The sequence below is a fragment of the Gorilla gorilla genome, chromosome 1, assembly GCF_029281585.2.
Source record: "Gorilla gorilla gorilla isolate KB3781 chromosome 1, NHGRI_mGorGor1-v2.1_pri, whole genome shotgun sequence".
Taxonomy (NCBI): Eukaryota; Metazoa; Chordata; class Mammalia; order Primates; family Hominidae; genus Gorilla; species Gorilla gorilla.
This window is the reverse complement of record NC_073224.2, coordinates 150,565,687-150,581,599: the sequence shown is the minus strand read 5'-3', so window position 1 is coordinate 150,581,599 and position 15,913 is coordinate 150,565,687. Positions and strand designations below refer to the sequence as shown.

The 15,913-nt window shown below is 39.4% G+C and overlaps 1 pseudogene; it reads left to right on the top strand.

Moving 5' to 3' along the window:
- Positions 1–289: 289 nt before the first annotated feature.
- LOC101137042 (guanylate-binding protein 1-like) lies at positions 290–13,087 on the top strand (annotated as a pseudogene).
- The last annotated feature ends 2,826 nt before the right edge of the window (positions 13,088–15,913 follow it).

Below are 15,913 nucleotides of genomic sequence, written 5' to 3'. Positions count from 1 at the left end.
CTGCACCTCTAAAAGAATAGGCAGCTCCATTGTGAGTGTGTCTATTATTTTAGGAAATTGTAGCTGAAAATTAACATGATGCCTCCTCATTCTAGGTTTCTCAAACTGACTCAATCCATGAGACATGTATCATTGTATTCAAAACCTAACAGACATTTTGTTAGACAACAAATGGTCTCTAAGATTTCCAACAAAAAACTTTGAAGCTTCTGGTTGAGCAATCATTAAACCCTCCCACTGGCACACTCCAGTAATTTCATTTATGGTAGTGGACTTGAACGAAGTACTTTCAGTTTCATATTACTCTAAATCCATTACAAATCTGCTTAACCTCTAAATATTTCATCACTGAAGAAATCCCAGCCCTACAACGTTGGAACAGTAAAATATTAGTCCAAGGATCCAGTGAGAGACACAGAAGTGCTAGAAGCCACTCCTCATGAACTAAGGAGAAAAAGAACAGGTAAGAACTTTTACTACTTCTCATTAAGCAGCTTTCTCTTTAGCTCCAAAGGATCTCAGCTCAGGGATATGGAACCTATAAGGTTGTGGCAGGGATGGGAAGGAATTTATAAAGGTCAGTTCATTTTCTTAAACATCATCAGAACCAAATTAGGCTGCAGATGAGCCTGAAGTGGGACGCAGGTCAGATGAAATCCTGGTGTCATCAGCGACAGCATGGCCTTAAGTGACACTACAGTGCTTGTGTTGAATTAGGCACCAGTAGACAGGGGCTAAACTGAGAGTTTGAAATGCACTAGGATAGTCTTTCTCTTTGTTGTCATTCTCTGTGTTGACTAGAGACATGACTACATTTCCATTGTCAGTGATGGAGCTTGCTGAATCCTGCTCCTATGCAGCTAAGAAATGGAAAGAGCTACAAATGGGTTCTTTTCATAAGGAAAGAACAGCAAATGAGAAGCAAAGTAAGCAGCCCACTGACATGGTTAAAGACAAAGAAAAAACTGAAACTCAGCCTGAAAGATGAAGATTCATGAAAACAGTATACTTTTTATTACACTTGTGAACTTTGTTTCAGAATGGATTACTTTCTTTAGAAATAGTCCAGACTCACTAATTTCCTAGTGCCCACTGATCCCTGTCCCTTAGAAGTGAAATTCAACCCCACTGCTTCACTAAAGTGCTTCCAATTTTGTCTTCTTTTAGTAGAGACTGGGGCCTAAAGTGTTTCCTCTTTAATTCTCCTGTAATGCATCTCTAGAGAAAATATCTTTGCTTATTTTAACCTCTCCATGCAATCAGACTACTTTGATCCTGCCTTCTGGAAAGTCCTCGCCTGAATTCCTTGTCAAGACACTAGCCTCATTCATCGCCTTCTGGTCTGATAGCTCTTTCTCTCTCTCTCTCTCTCTCTCTCTCTCTCTCTCTCTCACACACACACACACACACACACATACACACACACACACACACAACCTTCCCAGCCCCTTCTCCTCCTCCTCTCAACTCCTACTATTCCTCCTCTATTTCTCTTTCTCCTACCCTACCAAATGGAAAACAAAACAAAACAGAAATCCTAAAGCTGTATCGCTGGAAATATATTTCATTTGAACAACTTCCTAGGTAGCTCTCTTTATCTGCCTCTTGATCTTTTAATCCTTATTTCATTATCTGGGGGAAACATTCAGTATTTGCAATTTTGCATTCATACCCTCACTGAGTTAGAGGCTACCTTATTGTGACTCTAATGCAGCTTAAGTTTCAGGGCCCTTCTCTTGGACATGACCCTTCCGAGCCCTTGGAAGGTTCCTTAGCCATGTGTTTCACATGTTTGTATAGTTTTATAAAATTTGCAAAAAGTATGTTACGTTGTTTCCACTTCCAGAATGGCACCGTGAAAAGCTTTATCGGTCCTCATTGCGGTGAAATAAGCATAACCACTTGAAGATGGAGGAAGGAACACATTTAAAAATCTTTGGAAATTGTTCTAAGGGTAAACATCAAACTATAAATACTGATTCACTGTATTAGATATATTTATTCACTGTAAGAATTAATAAGCAAATCAATATTGAATTCCTTATACACAGCCAGGATGCAAAATAAATCCTCTAAATCCTGTTCTATCTTCCATTAATTGACTAGTGAAAATATTTAATAAGAATCCAAAAAGAAAGTTTTACACTATAAATTAAATGAAATATTTGAGTTGTGAGCATAGTTGAGTGTTGATGAGGCAGGAAATTAAAGAAAAATACAACTAAAAATAAAAAGAAGTAAGTTTTCATGTATTAGGCTGACTTGTCCCAGAGGCAGCAACAGGCACAGACCAGACCCAGGAAAAGTCTTGATAATATTATCTAAGGTGCTCTGGAGACTCTCCCAGCACTCCCTCAACATAGGAAGAAGAAAAATAAATTTTCCTTTGTTTTATGGAAAAGTTTGTAAATTCCTGTTCTCTGTAACTAGTGACTTCAAGTATTCTGTTTTATCTAAGAAGTAGAGTGAAGGTCATGAGAAGCCTGAATAGGCCTGAACTACAGCTGCCTGGGCACCATAGTGAAGGTTATAATATAAACCAGTGCAAGGCTCTTTAGAGCAAAACGTAGATAACAGACATCTGGGTTGCTTGGCAATGGTCATGTGTAATCCTGAGTTCGTCCTGCCTCTATATCCCTGCTTTCATGCCACTGTAAGCTTGCTTCAAGCTAGCCCACCCGCTTTTGTGAAGTGTGTATAAAAGTCAAATGCTGTCTTTGCATGTGAGTGTGCTGGGGCCTGAGTGTACTCAATAAAAATTCTCCTGTTTTAACCCGAGGTCTCTCTCTCGTCCTCCTGGATCCCACAACATTGATAAGTCACTGTCATGCTAACATTTTTTGTAATGAGCTACTTTGACAATACTTCCATAATTTTCTCAAATGATACAGATTTTGCCTCATCTCTCTCGCTGTCACACACAAAACTTTTGGCCATAATGGGGAATCTTATGATTCTCCCTTATAATTGCAAAACACTAGAAACTCTCATTTATTTCACTTCTTCTCTTGCAGACAAGGGAACACCCCAGACATGGTATCAGAGATCCACATGACAGGCCCAGTGTGCCTCATTGAGAACACTAATGGGCGACTGATGGCGAATCCAGAAGCTCTGAAGATCCTTTCTGCCATTACGCAGCCTGTGGTGGTGGTGGCGACTGTGGGCCGCAAGCGCACAGGAAAATCCTACCTGATTAACAAGCTGGCTCAGAAGAAAAAGGGTGAGTGGCATGAGCAAAGCTCTGCCAAGTCCCTTCTGTCCATCTACACAGTCAGCCTCCATCACGAGGATGTGAAGAGAGAAAGAGATGAGGATGAATACGGAAAGCTAACTTTCCATTCACAGTCGGGCTCCTTATCTTCACGCTGCTCTAAGGGATAATTTTAAATTCATTAATTATTCCCATGATACATTAGTTTCCCTTTCAAAAGCACAAATTGTGCCTTTCCTAAAAGGAGTAAGACTGTAATAAAAATAATTAATGTACATAATAATAACTATAATAAACTATACAATGTTTATTACAATTTTTATGCCATAACAGCGAGTTTACAGTGATCTTTAAGGTTGAAAAAATGTTTGTCTGTATTGGATATTCTTTTTTATTGTTGTAAAAAAATAACATAAAATTTAACCTCGTAACCATTTTTAAGTGTACAGCTCTGTGGCATTAATTAAATTCACATTGTTATACAGCTGTCACCTCCATCCATATCCAGAAATCTTTCATCTTGCCTAACAGAAACTCTGTACTAACTAAACAAAAGCTCCACATAAACCCATTGCCTGCCATCATTCTACATTCTATCTCTATGAATTTGACTACTACAGAAACCTCATATAAGTGGAATTATTCAATATTTGTCCTTTTATGACTGGCTTATTTCAATTCATATGTCTTCAAGGTGCATCAGTGTGTTAGCATGTGTCAAAACTCTTCCTTTTTAAGGCTTAGTAATTGTACATGTATACTAATTTGTTTATCTCTTCATCTGTCAATGGACAATTGGATTGCTTCCACCTTTTGTCTATTATAAATAATGCTAATAGGAACATGGGTGTCTGAATATCTGTTCAAGTCCCTGCTTTCACTTCTTTTGGGAATATACCCAGAAGGGTAATTGCTGGTTCATGCAGTCATTCCATGTTAACTTTTTTTTTTTAAGAAATCACTATACTATTTTCCACAGTGACTGTACTGTTTTACATTCCCAACAGAAATGCACAAGGGCTCTAATTTCTCTACCTCCTCACCAACATTTTTTATTTTCAGTATTTTTTTTGATAGTGGCCATATGAATGGATGTTAAGTAGTATCTCACTATGGTTTTGATTTTCATTTTCCTAATGACTGGTGATACTGAGCATCTTTTCATGTGCTTATTGGCCACCTGTATATCTTCTTTGGGAAAATGTCTATTCAAGTCCTTTATTCATTTATTAATCTGGCTGTTTATCTGTGTTGCTTTGTAAATTTTTTTATATTTTCTAGATATAAATCCCTTATATACATGTTTAACAAATATTTTCTTACATTCTGTGTGTTGCTTTTTTTTAACTCTGTTGATAGTGTCTGTTAATACACAAAAGTTTTAAATGTTGATGAAGTCAACTAATCTATTTTTTCTTTTATTGTCTATACTTTTGGTTTCTTATTAAAAAAAATCATTGCCAAATCCAATATTATATAACTTTTACCCTTTGTTTTCTTCTACAAATTTTATAGTTTTAACTCTAATGTTTGGTTCTTTGATCCATTTTGAGTTCATATTTGTAAGTTATAAGGTAACAGCCCAACTTTTTTTTAAGGAGATATCTCATTTCCTCAACATCATTTGTTAAAGAGACTCTCCTTTCTTAATTAAATGATCTTGACACCCATACTGGAAATCACTGACCATATATGTCAGAGTTTATTCATGGGCTGTCTTTTCTATTCCATTGGTTTATATGTCAGTCTTTATACCAGTACCACACATGGTTTTGTAATAAGTTTCAGAACTCAGAAACTGTGAGACTCCAACTTTGCTCTTCCTCTCTTCCTTTTTAAGATTATTTTCATAATTAGGGGATCTCTGGAAATTTCATATGAAAGTTATGGTGGATTTTTCTATCTATACAAAGTAATTTGAATGTTGGTAGAATTACCTCAAACCTGTACATCACTTTGGGTAGTAGTGACATCTTAAGAATATTAAGTCTTCCAATTCATAAACGCAGGATGTTTGTCTAATGATTTATGTCATCTACAATTTCTTTAAAGGGTGTTTGAAGTTTTCACTCGACAACTCTTGCGCCTGCTTGGTTAAGCTTATTCCTAGGTGATTTATTCTTTTGATGCTGTTAAATGGGATTTTTTCAAAATTTCCTTTTCTTTTTGTTTAGAAGGAAATTAGAATTCCTGTTCTAATTCTATTTTTATACACTAGCAACTGATTTCTCCATATTGGCTTTGCATCCTGCAACTTTAATGAATTCTTTTAATAGTTCTAATAGTTTTTTGTGGAATATTTAATGTTTTCCACAAATTAGATACTACCGTCGGCAGACAGAGATAATTTTACTTTTTCATTACCAATTAGGATGCCTCCTTTATGCTTTTCTTGTCTAATTACTCTGTATAGGACTTGCAGTGTTCTGTGGAACGCAATTGGCAAAAGTAGGCATCCTTTTCTTGTTCCTGATGTTATAGGAAAAGCTATGACGCTTCATCATTAAATGTGAAGTGAGCTGTGGGTTTTTAATATATGGCCTTTATTATGTTGAGGTGCTGTCTTTCTATTTCTACTTTGTTGATTATTTTTATAATGAAAGCCTCCTGAATTTTTCCATGCATTGGATATTCAAATTTCCTATTTCTTTGATTGTAAGTAAGTAAGGTGAATACTGATTGTTGTTTCAGTTCTCTCTCTTAACCTTAAAATACGCTACCTTTTCCTTCAGTTGCTAGAACTGCCTGTTACTAAATCCCCATCTCTGGTCTCCTCTCTCCCTTGCAGGCTTCTCTCTGGGCTCCACAGTGCAGTCTCACACTAAAGGAATCTGGATGTGGTGTATGCCCCATTCCAAGAAGCCAGGCCACATCCTAGTTCTGCTGGACACCGAGGGTCTGGGAGATGTAGAGAAGGTGAGACTCAAGGATCCAATTGTGGAGTGAACCCCTCTTCTCTGAATATTTTATGCACTGTTTAATTGTTTATTAACCATTAACTACAGGCTGTAATATGTGTGGGTTAACACAGATGCATAAAGGGAGCACAAATAATCCCAGTGTCATGAGTCTTATCCTGCACAGAACTTTAGTTAAGAATTTGGGTGCTAAAGCCCTGTGACTTTGTATTTAAATTTAAATTCTGTCACTAATTCAGTAGCCTGAGAAAAATTGACTTATTTTAGCCTCAGCATTCTAAGCTTTAAAATGTATGGAAAAGACCTATGTTGGACACATAGTATAATTTTGAATATTTAATAAGAAAATACGTGTCAGGTGTATATTAATTATTCGATAAAACAGCAACTAATAGTACCAATCTTACATGTGAATTCTGTTATTGAAAAAAGAAGAGAAAATTTTAAATTTACATTGTACTCAGGCCTTAAAATGCCCACCAACCTTGAATTTTAATTTTACAATTATCTGTTGATGATCATTAGAAGACCTAGTAAGGATCATTGTAACCCAAAACATTCATCGAAAAACTACCCAAAAGCCACATCCTACTGAGAATACTTTTTGTATTTGGCTTCCTTTGATAGGTCATTAGTGCTAAAGAACAAACAAACAAACAAAAAAAAACAAAAACCCTCTAACATATGAACATAGTTTTACTACTCTTACTCTGGAAAGTGCTGTGACTACGAAACATGCTCCTGACTCCAGTGTGTCTTGACTTCCAGGGTGACAACCAGAACGACTCCTGGATCTTCGCCCTGGCCGTCCTCCTGAGCAGCACTTCCATGTACAATAGCATGGGAACCATTAACCAGCAGGCCATGGACCAACTGCAGTATCCTTTGTGACCCAGAACAGCACCAAGGTCAGAGGGCACATGTATTCATAAACCAGCTGCCTGACTGTGAATCCTGATGTATCAAGCTCAAAAGGAGAAAACATAAAATACATAAAGTACAGAGGAGAGATCCCACATATCCACTTTAGACTTGACACTTAGGTTAAGAACAAAGGAAAATGGAAGGTTTGGGAATGTGTTGAACTAATATGGGATGAGGTCCATGTTCATTTTGTCACATTTCTTTAGTTAGCTACTCAGCTATGTGACAGAGCTGACACATCGAGTCCAACCAAAATCTTCACCTGATGAGAATGAGAATGAGGATTCAGCTGACTTTGCGAGCTACTTCCCAGACTTTGTGTCGACACTGAGAGATTTCCAGATTACAGAAAGCCCTTTTGGACAAAACTGTGATAAAATAAACTAAATGGAGGACTCTTTTTTATTGGAATAGTGTCATTTGTTTCATACATATTGATCAAATGCTTACTATGAATAGACTGAAGATACAGATATAAATGAAATAGATATGGTTCCTGTCCTAATGGTGCTTGGGGTTAAAATGGATGCAAACATTCAATTAACACAAGTCTATGTAATCTAGTACAAGAACTCTCAAATGTTGGTATGCATACATATCTCCTGAGGATCTTACCAAAGACAAAAGTCTAATTCAATAGATCTTGGACAGGGTCTAAGAGTCTGTATTTATAAAAAAAAAAAAAAAAAAAAGAATTACAGGGAATAGAGACTTTCTTTACTACAAGAAACATTAGCATTTGTTTTCCGTATGCATGTCTAGAGAGCCTGGTGCTGACCTACGTCAATGCTATCAGCAGTGGGGATCTGCCCTGCATGGAGAACGCAGTCCTGGCCTTGGCCCAGATAGAGAACTCAGCCGCAGTGCAAAAGGCTATTGCCCGCTATGAACAGCAGATGGGCCAGAAGGTGCAGCTGCCCACGGAAACCCTCCAGGAGCTGCTGGACCTGCACAGGGACAGTGAGAGAGAGGCCACTGAAGTTTTCATCAGGAGTTCCTTCAAAGATGTGGACCATCTATTTCAAAAGGAGTTAGCGGTAATTTTTGTCTCAAATTTATATGGTTTAGGGTCATGGAAGACAAAGTACTACAAAGAAAGAAAACGAGTATTATTTTGATAGAAGTAATTCTTCCTAGCTTTCATAATGGTGACAACAACAGATTTGTAATCACATCAATCAAAAGGACCAACTGTATTATTACAGACTCAAAGTTTTAAAACATTTTTTCCTGAATAATTTTCCCTTTACCTAAATGCATACAACTGACAACCAGAGCTTCTAATAAAATTACCTGCCCACTCTTCTCAGACTGATTTGATATTCTAGCCAAACACAAAGAAAATTTTCATCCTACTTATCTTGAGCAGGCTTCTGTTCAGCCACATTTATTCCATATGAAATCATTAGTCCAATATGCAAAACCAGAGTTTTCCTCTAACGGTTGACATAAAGCTATCAATCTCGGTCCTGAACCTCACCTCCAAAAAGAAAGCGACTTCAGTAGAAAGTGGGGTCAGAAGGAAGAGTGTGGTCCTGGTGAGGAGTCTGTCAATTTCTCCAGCGTCATTGACTTTTATTTTCAGAAATCGTTCCCGAAATTCTGAGGTCAAGCTAACATCCTTTCCCTGTTACTCTTTTTACTTCCTATTTTTACATTAAAGGCCCAGCTAGACAAAAAGCGGGATGACTTTTGTAAACAGAATCAGGAAGCATCATCAGATCGTTCCTCAGCTTTACTTCAGGACATTTTCAGTCCTCTAGAAGAAGAAGTGAAGGTGGGAATTTATTCGAAACCAGGGGGCTATCATCTCTTTATTCAGAAGCTACAAGACCTGAAGAAAAAGTACTATGAGGAACCGAGGAAGGGGATACAGGTAACCAAGATTCATCTGTCGATTATGGAAACCTGCTGACCTGCCTCCTACAAACACCAAGGTGACCAAGCTTCACTGCATACAGATGTGCTTTTTTGTTTGCATAACATTCATGCTTTTATTCAATAACATATGCAAACAGGCTGTTATACCAGATATGTCCCAGGTGCTCATCAAAGAGAGTGCAGTCAATTAACTATTAAGTTATAAATTCAATTAGCAGATGAAGCACAAAGTTATTATTGTCATCATTACAGCTGGGCTTTTCCTGTTGCAAGAGACAGGAACCTAATGATGGCTGCTTAAACAAAAATAGTAATTCATTGATTTAGGCTGCAAACTGGCTTTACAGGACAGGTGGATCTAAGGTTTCAAGTAATATCATGAACTGTCTCCCTGTCCAGTGTTCCCCCATCCCCACGGTTTTCTCCCTCCCACCCTCCCTCTATCTGAGTCACTCTGATATTTGCTTTCTCAATGATGGCTTCATTCCCCAGCAGGCTCAGCCCATATGGGACCACAGCATTAACAGTTCCAAACTTAGAGCCCTTAATCTAAACAGGACAGAGACTCTCCTTTTCCCAGTATCTATATTAGCCTACTAAAAATGACTGCTAAGTAGGATGCTCTGATCGGCTTGCCAGGAGCATGTGCCTCTCGCTCTGACAGGGAATTTGACCACCAAGGACAACAGGGCAAAGGAAAGAATTCCCAGAGGAAAGGATGGCAGGAAGACAAACAGGAACACCTGCTTACAGCCGTCTCCTACTTCTCACTTTGTGTTCTCTGGGTCCTAAGGCTGAAGAGATTCTGCAGACATACTTGAAATCCAAGGAGTCTATGACTGATGCAATTCTCCAGACAGACCAGACTCTCACAGAAAAGGAAAAGGAGATTGAAGGTGAGGAGTGAGTTAAGAGATTAGATGGCCTCAAAAGCTCCAAAAATTGAAATAACTTGACTGGATAAACATGGGACCCTTTAACTAGAGCAAGATCCACAAAGGTGTGTCTTACTTGCCAAGGTCATCTCTGAGTAGGGCATATGCAGTCAGCAACAATGACAGGTAAGTGTATAAGGAAGAATGAGGCAACAAGATAATCCCACACAAATTTTCCTTCTTCCTTTTCCTCCACAGTGGAACGTGTGAAAGCTGAGTCTGCACAGGCTTCAGCAAAAATGTTGTAGCAAATGCAAAGAAAGAATGAGCAGATGATGGAACAGAAGGAGAGGAGTTATCAGGAACACTTGAAACAACTGACCAAGAAGATGGAGAGGGACAGGGCCCAGTTTCTGGAAGAGGAAGAGAGGACCCTCGCTCTTAAACTTCAGGTATCTAATTGCATCACCTTGAGGTTTCTGTTTTTCTGTTTTCTCTCCATTCTCCCTGATCACAGACTTACTGTGGCAGAGAGAACATGAAGCCCAGGGGAAGAACCCTGCTTGCTTACTTGTACTTTTCAATTCCTGTCTGTCCAGCCTGAACTGGCTACTGCCCAGTCTGGTCACTAAACTGCAAATATTGCAGTTGTGTCACATTCAGTGCTTTATCTATATATCCTTCATTTCAAGGCAGCTATTATCTGCTAGGCATCATTAAAGTATCTGTATCTCTTGCTTAATACCATATGAAGCAAGAACTATATTCTTATTACTTAGGAGAAGAAACAAAGTTTCCAAAAATAATAAATAGAGTCACACAGCTAGTAAATGTATCAAAGCTGTCTTCGTCACTTAGTGGAATCCACAATGATTATTTTTTTCTGTGACACCTAGTATGAAATTAAACTTAAGAAAACTTTATGAGCAGAAAGGCTCCTAACCCTCACACCTGTGTGATACTCTGCTAATTCTGACGATTTTTTATGTCCTGCTCCCAGTTTGTTTTGAGTTGTGAGCTATATGCAGAAACTCAGATGGTCAGTCTGGCACTCAGATTTCTTACCTATCTTCTGCTACCCCTGACACCAAGGTGTGGCAGCTTAGATCAAATTTCCTAATCCATGATTCATATACCTTATGATATTTTGAGGATACTTTATTTCTTTGTTATGTTATATACACACTAGTGTAAGGAACATGGCTGTGCTTTGGTCAAGGATAGGCCAAAGTAAGATGTTTACATCTTGCATGACTCAGCGAGTCTAGAGCACAGGTGTATAACTCCACTTGTTATCACAGCCATGCAGACATAACATAGAGAAGCTCACCACCATAGCCATAACATAGGGAAGGCCATCACTTGACTCTAAGTCATTGTTGTCTATAAAAGGTATAATTCCCTGCTGACACTGTGCAGGTGCTGGCGCCCAAAGAGAAAGCCAAAGCTGTCCGTCTTTGCAGACAGACAGAGAGGAACCAGGACACAGCTCAGGCCATTCGTGCCTAGAGAGAGAGAAAGAGTTAAGCTGCTGACCCTGAAGGCAGGGAAGAGCCGGCTGCACAGCTGTGTGGGGGGCTGCCAGGCTAAGCAGCCAAGACAAGGCAGACAGTGTAGACAGCTAGCGTGAGAAAGCTGTTAAGAGCTGGTGCTGAATAAAATCATATTCACCTGCCCACGGCCCACTGAGTATTCTTTCGGCTCATCCGCCCATTCCCTCCCGACCTCAACATGATCTGTGGCATAGTTGTGAGCCTGACAAATAGTAAACGTGTAGGTAGGTATATAAAAGAATGTATAAAGCATAGATAAGAGTTGAAGCCAAACATATGATCAAGATTGCCCACCAAGGCTGTATACAATTAATGGTGGGAAAATCAAGCCTGGTAATTTAGGTTCATCAAACATAGCAAAATGTATGGCTGAAACTCTCTCTTAGCTAAAGGATTCGCAGGAGAAGAAATCACTGAGCCTGGATGCCCAAGCAAAAGTATAATGAAAATTAAGGCTAGAGAAAAGTTTAAGAGAAAATTAAATAACAAATCATTGAATGTGGAAACCAGATAGAATATTTCAATTTTCCCGATGCCACACTTTATTCAGCCTCCGTTTGTCCCTCTTTAGGAACAACAGCAACTGCTAAAAGAGAGATTTGAAAACGTAAGCAGAAGAATCCAAAATGAGATACAGAATCTCCCGAGGACAATGATACAACCAAGGACATGTACCATAAACTAAAGACCAGAGCCTTCCTGTCATCCCTACCCAAGGCATAATTGAAACAATTTTAGAATTTGGAACAAGCGTCACTACATTTGATAATAATTAGATCTTGCATCATAACACCAAAATTTATAAAGGCATGCAGTACAATGATCAAAATCATGTTTTTTCCAAAAAAAAAACAAAGACTGTAAATTGCGCAAAAAATATGCATTTACCTCTGTACCAACTCAGGAAGGTTCATGAGCTGGTACCACCCAGGAGTTTATTCTTCCAGATGACCAGCAGTAGACAAATGGGTACTGAGGAGAGTCTTAGGTAAAAGTCTTGGGAAATATTTGGGCATTGGTCTGGCCAAGTCTACAATGTCCCAATATCAAGGACAACCACCCTAGCTTCTTAGTGAAGACAATGTACAGTTATCCATTAGATCAGGGCTACACAGTCTATGAGCAATAATGTGATTTGTGGACATTGCCCATGTATTGTCCTCACTGATGATTTCAAGCTAAAGCAAACCACCTTATACAGAGATCTAGAATCCCTTTATGTTCTCCAGAGGTAGGTGGAAGAAACCATGAGCAGGAGCAGGAATTGAGTGATAAACAAATGGGCTAAAGAAGAAAACTTTTCTTCTTGTTCAGTTCATCCAGATTATAACTTCAATGGGACACTTTAGACCATTAGACAATTGACACTGGATTAAACAAAGTCACATAATGCCAAATACACAATGTATTTATAGCAACGTATAATTTGCAAAGATGGACTTTAAAAGATGCTGTGTAACTAAACTGAACTAATTCAATTACTTATTATTTAGAATGCTAAAGCTTATGCTAGTCTTTTCTAATTCTTAACACTCATACTTGAAATCTTGCTGAGTTTCCCCAGAAGAGAATATGGGATTTTTTTTGACATTTTTGACCCATTTAATAATGTTCTTGTGTTTACTTAGTATACATAGACTTTATCTCATGTGTCAAAAGTCCTAGGAAAGTGGTTGATGTTTCTTATAGCAATTAAAAATTATTTCTGAACTGTAAACACAATGTATTTCACTAGGCTTCTTATTTCTGATTAAGTTTTCTTTTTGCAGTTATTTTTGTCAGAAAAGAAGGTTTTAGCTTTTATAGCAATGGTTGGCAATCTTTTCTGAAAATACCAGATAGTAACTATTTATGACTTCGCAGGTCATACAGTCTGTCTCAAGTACTCAGCTCTGCATGTAGTGCAAATGCAGCCATAGAAAATACATAAACCAATAGGTGTGGCTATGTTCCAATCAATTTTTATTTTCAATAACAGGGTGGCACCCATAAGCCATGGTTTGCAGAACTCTGACTTACAGAAACATTGGTCAAAGTTTTATATACCTGCCTTGTGTAACTCACGTATAAAAATCATATGGATTAGAGTATATATATTAGAATCTTGAAAAAACTATGTGGTTATTCAAAATAACACAGTGAGAAAAAAGGAGGGAAGCAGTTAATGCCATTAAATCCACATTAATAATTCTGTCTTTTCTAATTGCTTTGAGGCCTTTTATTACCTTGAGCTACCTCTGATCCAATCACATGGCAAATGCCTCCTTTCACAATAGAGCATGGTGCCGTTTCCTCACTTGAACTGAAACTTCATAGAAGACCAGGTGAGACCACAGAATACTAGATGAAATGTTCATGTAGGTAAGCTTTATATTTTCTTCCAAGCTCCATTTCTACAAAGATGTAAATAAAATACATTTTTATGAGTTGAAGTAACTTCATGGTAGAAAATAATAACTCTGCCTTCAAAAGCAAATAATGGTTTCTTTGTTAACCAATAAAGCATAAGAAAATGAAAAATCAGCAAAACTGAGTTACTTCCTCCCAAGTTTGGTAGCATTAATATTTAAACCACATTCCAAAGCATCTGACTTGGTTTAGTACTTTTCTCTAGCATATGTCAGAATAGAATCAAGCTCTCTCCAGGGAGGCATGTTGCATTCCTGCCCTTAGACCCTCCAATGGTGTGCAAGGGTGCAGGCTATGGTGAGTGGGGCCAGGAAATCACCAGGCCCCTGGATGGCATGCTTGGGTCCCAGTGGCAGGTGACCTGGGCCTGCTGTCAGACTTCCTGATGTTGCGTGCACATGCCCACAGCTACAGTTGAGGCAGCATGATCCCCAGGCCCTGGGCACCATGTTTGCATGGTGGGTGGTGTTAGAGCCTGTCCTCAGGACACAGAACAGTGTCTGGGCAGACCAGCTCCAGGACCACTGGAGGCACATGCAGATGCTTGGTGGCCCTGCTTCGGGTGGAAGGTTGAGAGGGTTGCTGTCAGTGGCAGTGGCCCCAGACAAGTGACTTTCAGAAACTGAGGAGTGTGCATTTAGGCTCCCTTTGTCCTGGGGGCAGCCTCCCTGGTGTGGTGCACTGCCTGTTCCTTACTGCACCACTGGATTCAGCCCACGGGACAAAGTTGCAGCCCTCTGGGTGGAAATGAAGAGATGTCCGCAGGGCTCCAGGGAAGTGGAGATGATGGGGCTGTTCGCCCCAGAGCAAGATACAGTCTGGTGGGGGCTGGGCTCTCAAAATAGTGCTGCGCAGCAGCTCCTTGAGTCTTGGGACTGTCAGTTACCTAAACCAATGGAGGCCGTTTGCCTGATTGCAATGGAAAGCCAAACAAGGAAGCACAAGGGTTTTTTAGAGGGAAAGGTTTATTTTTAGTCAGCTAGGAAGGAGATGGGAGAAATGTTCAAATTTGTCTCTCAGATCTGGGGGTTGGGGCAGGTTTTATAGACAGAGGATAATGAGGTAAGATCTGACTGCATCGTGCCATGAGGTGATGTCAGGGCTGGATCTGATCAGATCACAGATTAAGCCCTGAGGTGTCTCCTTCTTAAATCAGCCCTGCTCCTTGGTCCAAGTACTTAGGTTCCACCGTGGTTGCATGCCGAGTGTATCTAGGCATGCTCAGATAACATAACTTGAAACCAGGTGTCCGTGGCAACTGTAAAACAACGCATTATTTTATTACACAAACTTGAACCACATTGGGCTGGTTCTGCAGTTTCAAATCCCCTTTTTTTGGTTTTTCATTTCTCAATCTTGAGGGAGAATGGGCGACAAGCACTCTAGCACTTCCGGCTGATTGAGGCACAGACCTTGGTTAGAGGAATAAAATTGTTTAGCACGGTGTTGTACGACTTCCCTGATATCAGGGTTATGTTTCAGAAGGAGTTGTTTGATTCAATTTTAGGAAAATGCATAAAGTGTTAGCAACTTAAACATTTTCTTCCAGAGAACACAAAGAATGCTCAGGTTTTATAGCCAAAGTTCCCACGCAGGTTCCCAATCAGGTCTGTTCATTCAATTAAGAATCAAAACTCGAAACTCACTTAGTTCTGATTGGTCAACCCAGCTGAGTTCTAATGGGTCAATACAGCTGAGCCCTGATTGACAGAGGCAGGTGAGCTGAAGAGCCCCAAAATAATAAGGTATGTGTTTTGGGTGAACTCAGAACATGTGCGTGTCCCCTCGTTAGCAAATGGCCCCTTGGCTCAACTTGAAATGCAGGCCCAGTTAGCCACTCAGGATGCATCTTGAAAGACTGGCTCAAACTTGTTGGCAGACAGCACTGCATTCCATCACGGCATGGAAGTGATTAGCTACGTGCTTCAGGTTTATCTGGCCTCTTCTAGGGATCCTGGTGGCAGAGCAGTGGCCAATTGAGCAACTAGAGCCACTTACTTACAAAGGCACTCAGGTACCTGTTAGATTCTAATCAAAGTCTTGTAGGTTATGTTGATTCTGGTTCCTGTCTGGAGTAAATTTAAAGTCTCGTGGGTTAGGTCAGCATGATCCAAGTCTCTTGAAGATATCTGTTAAAAC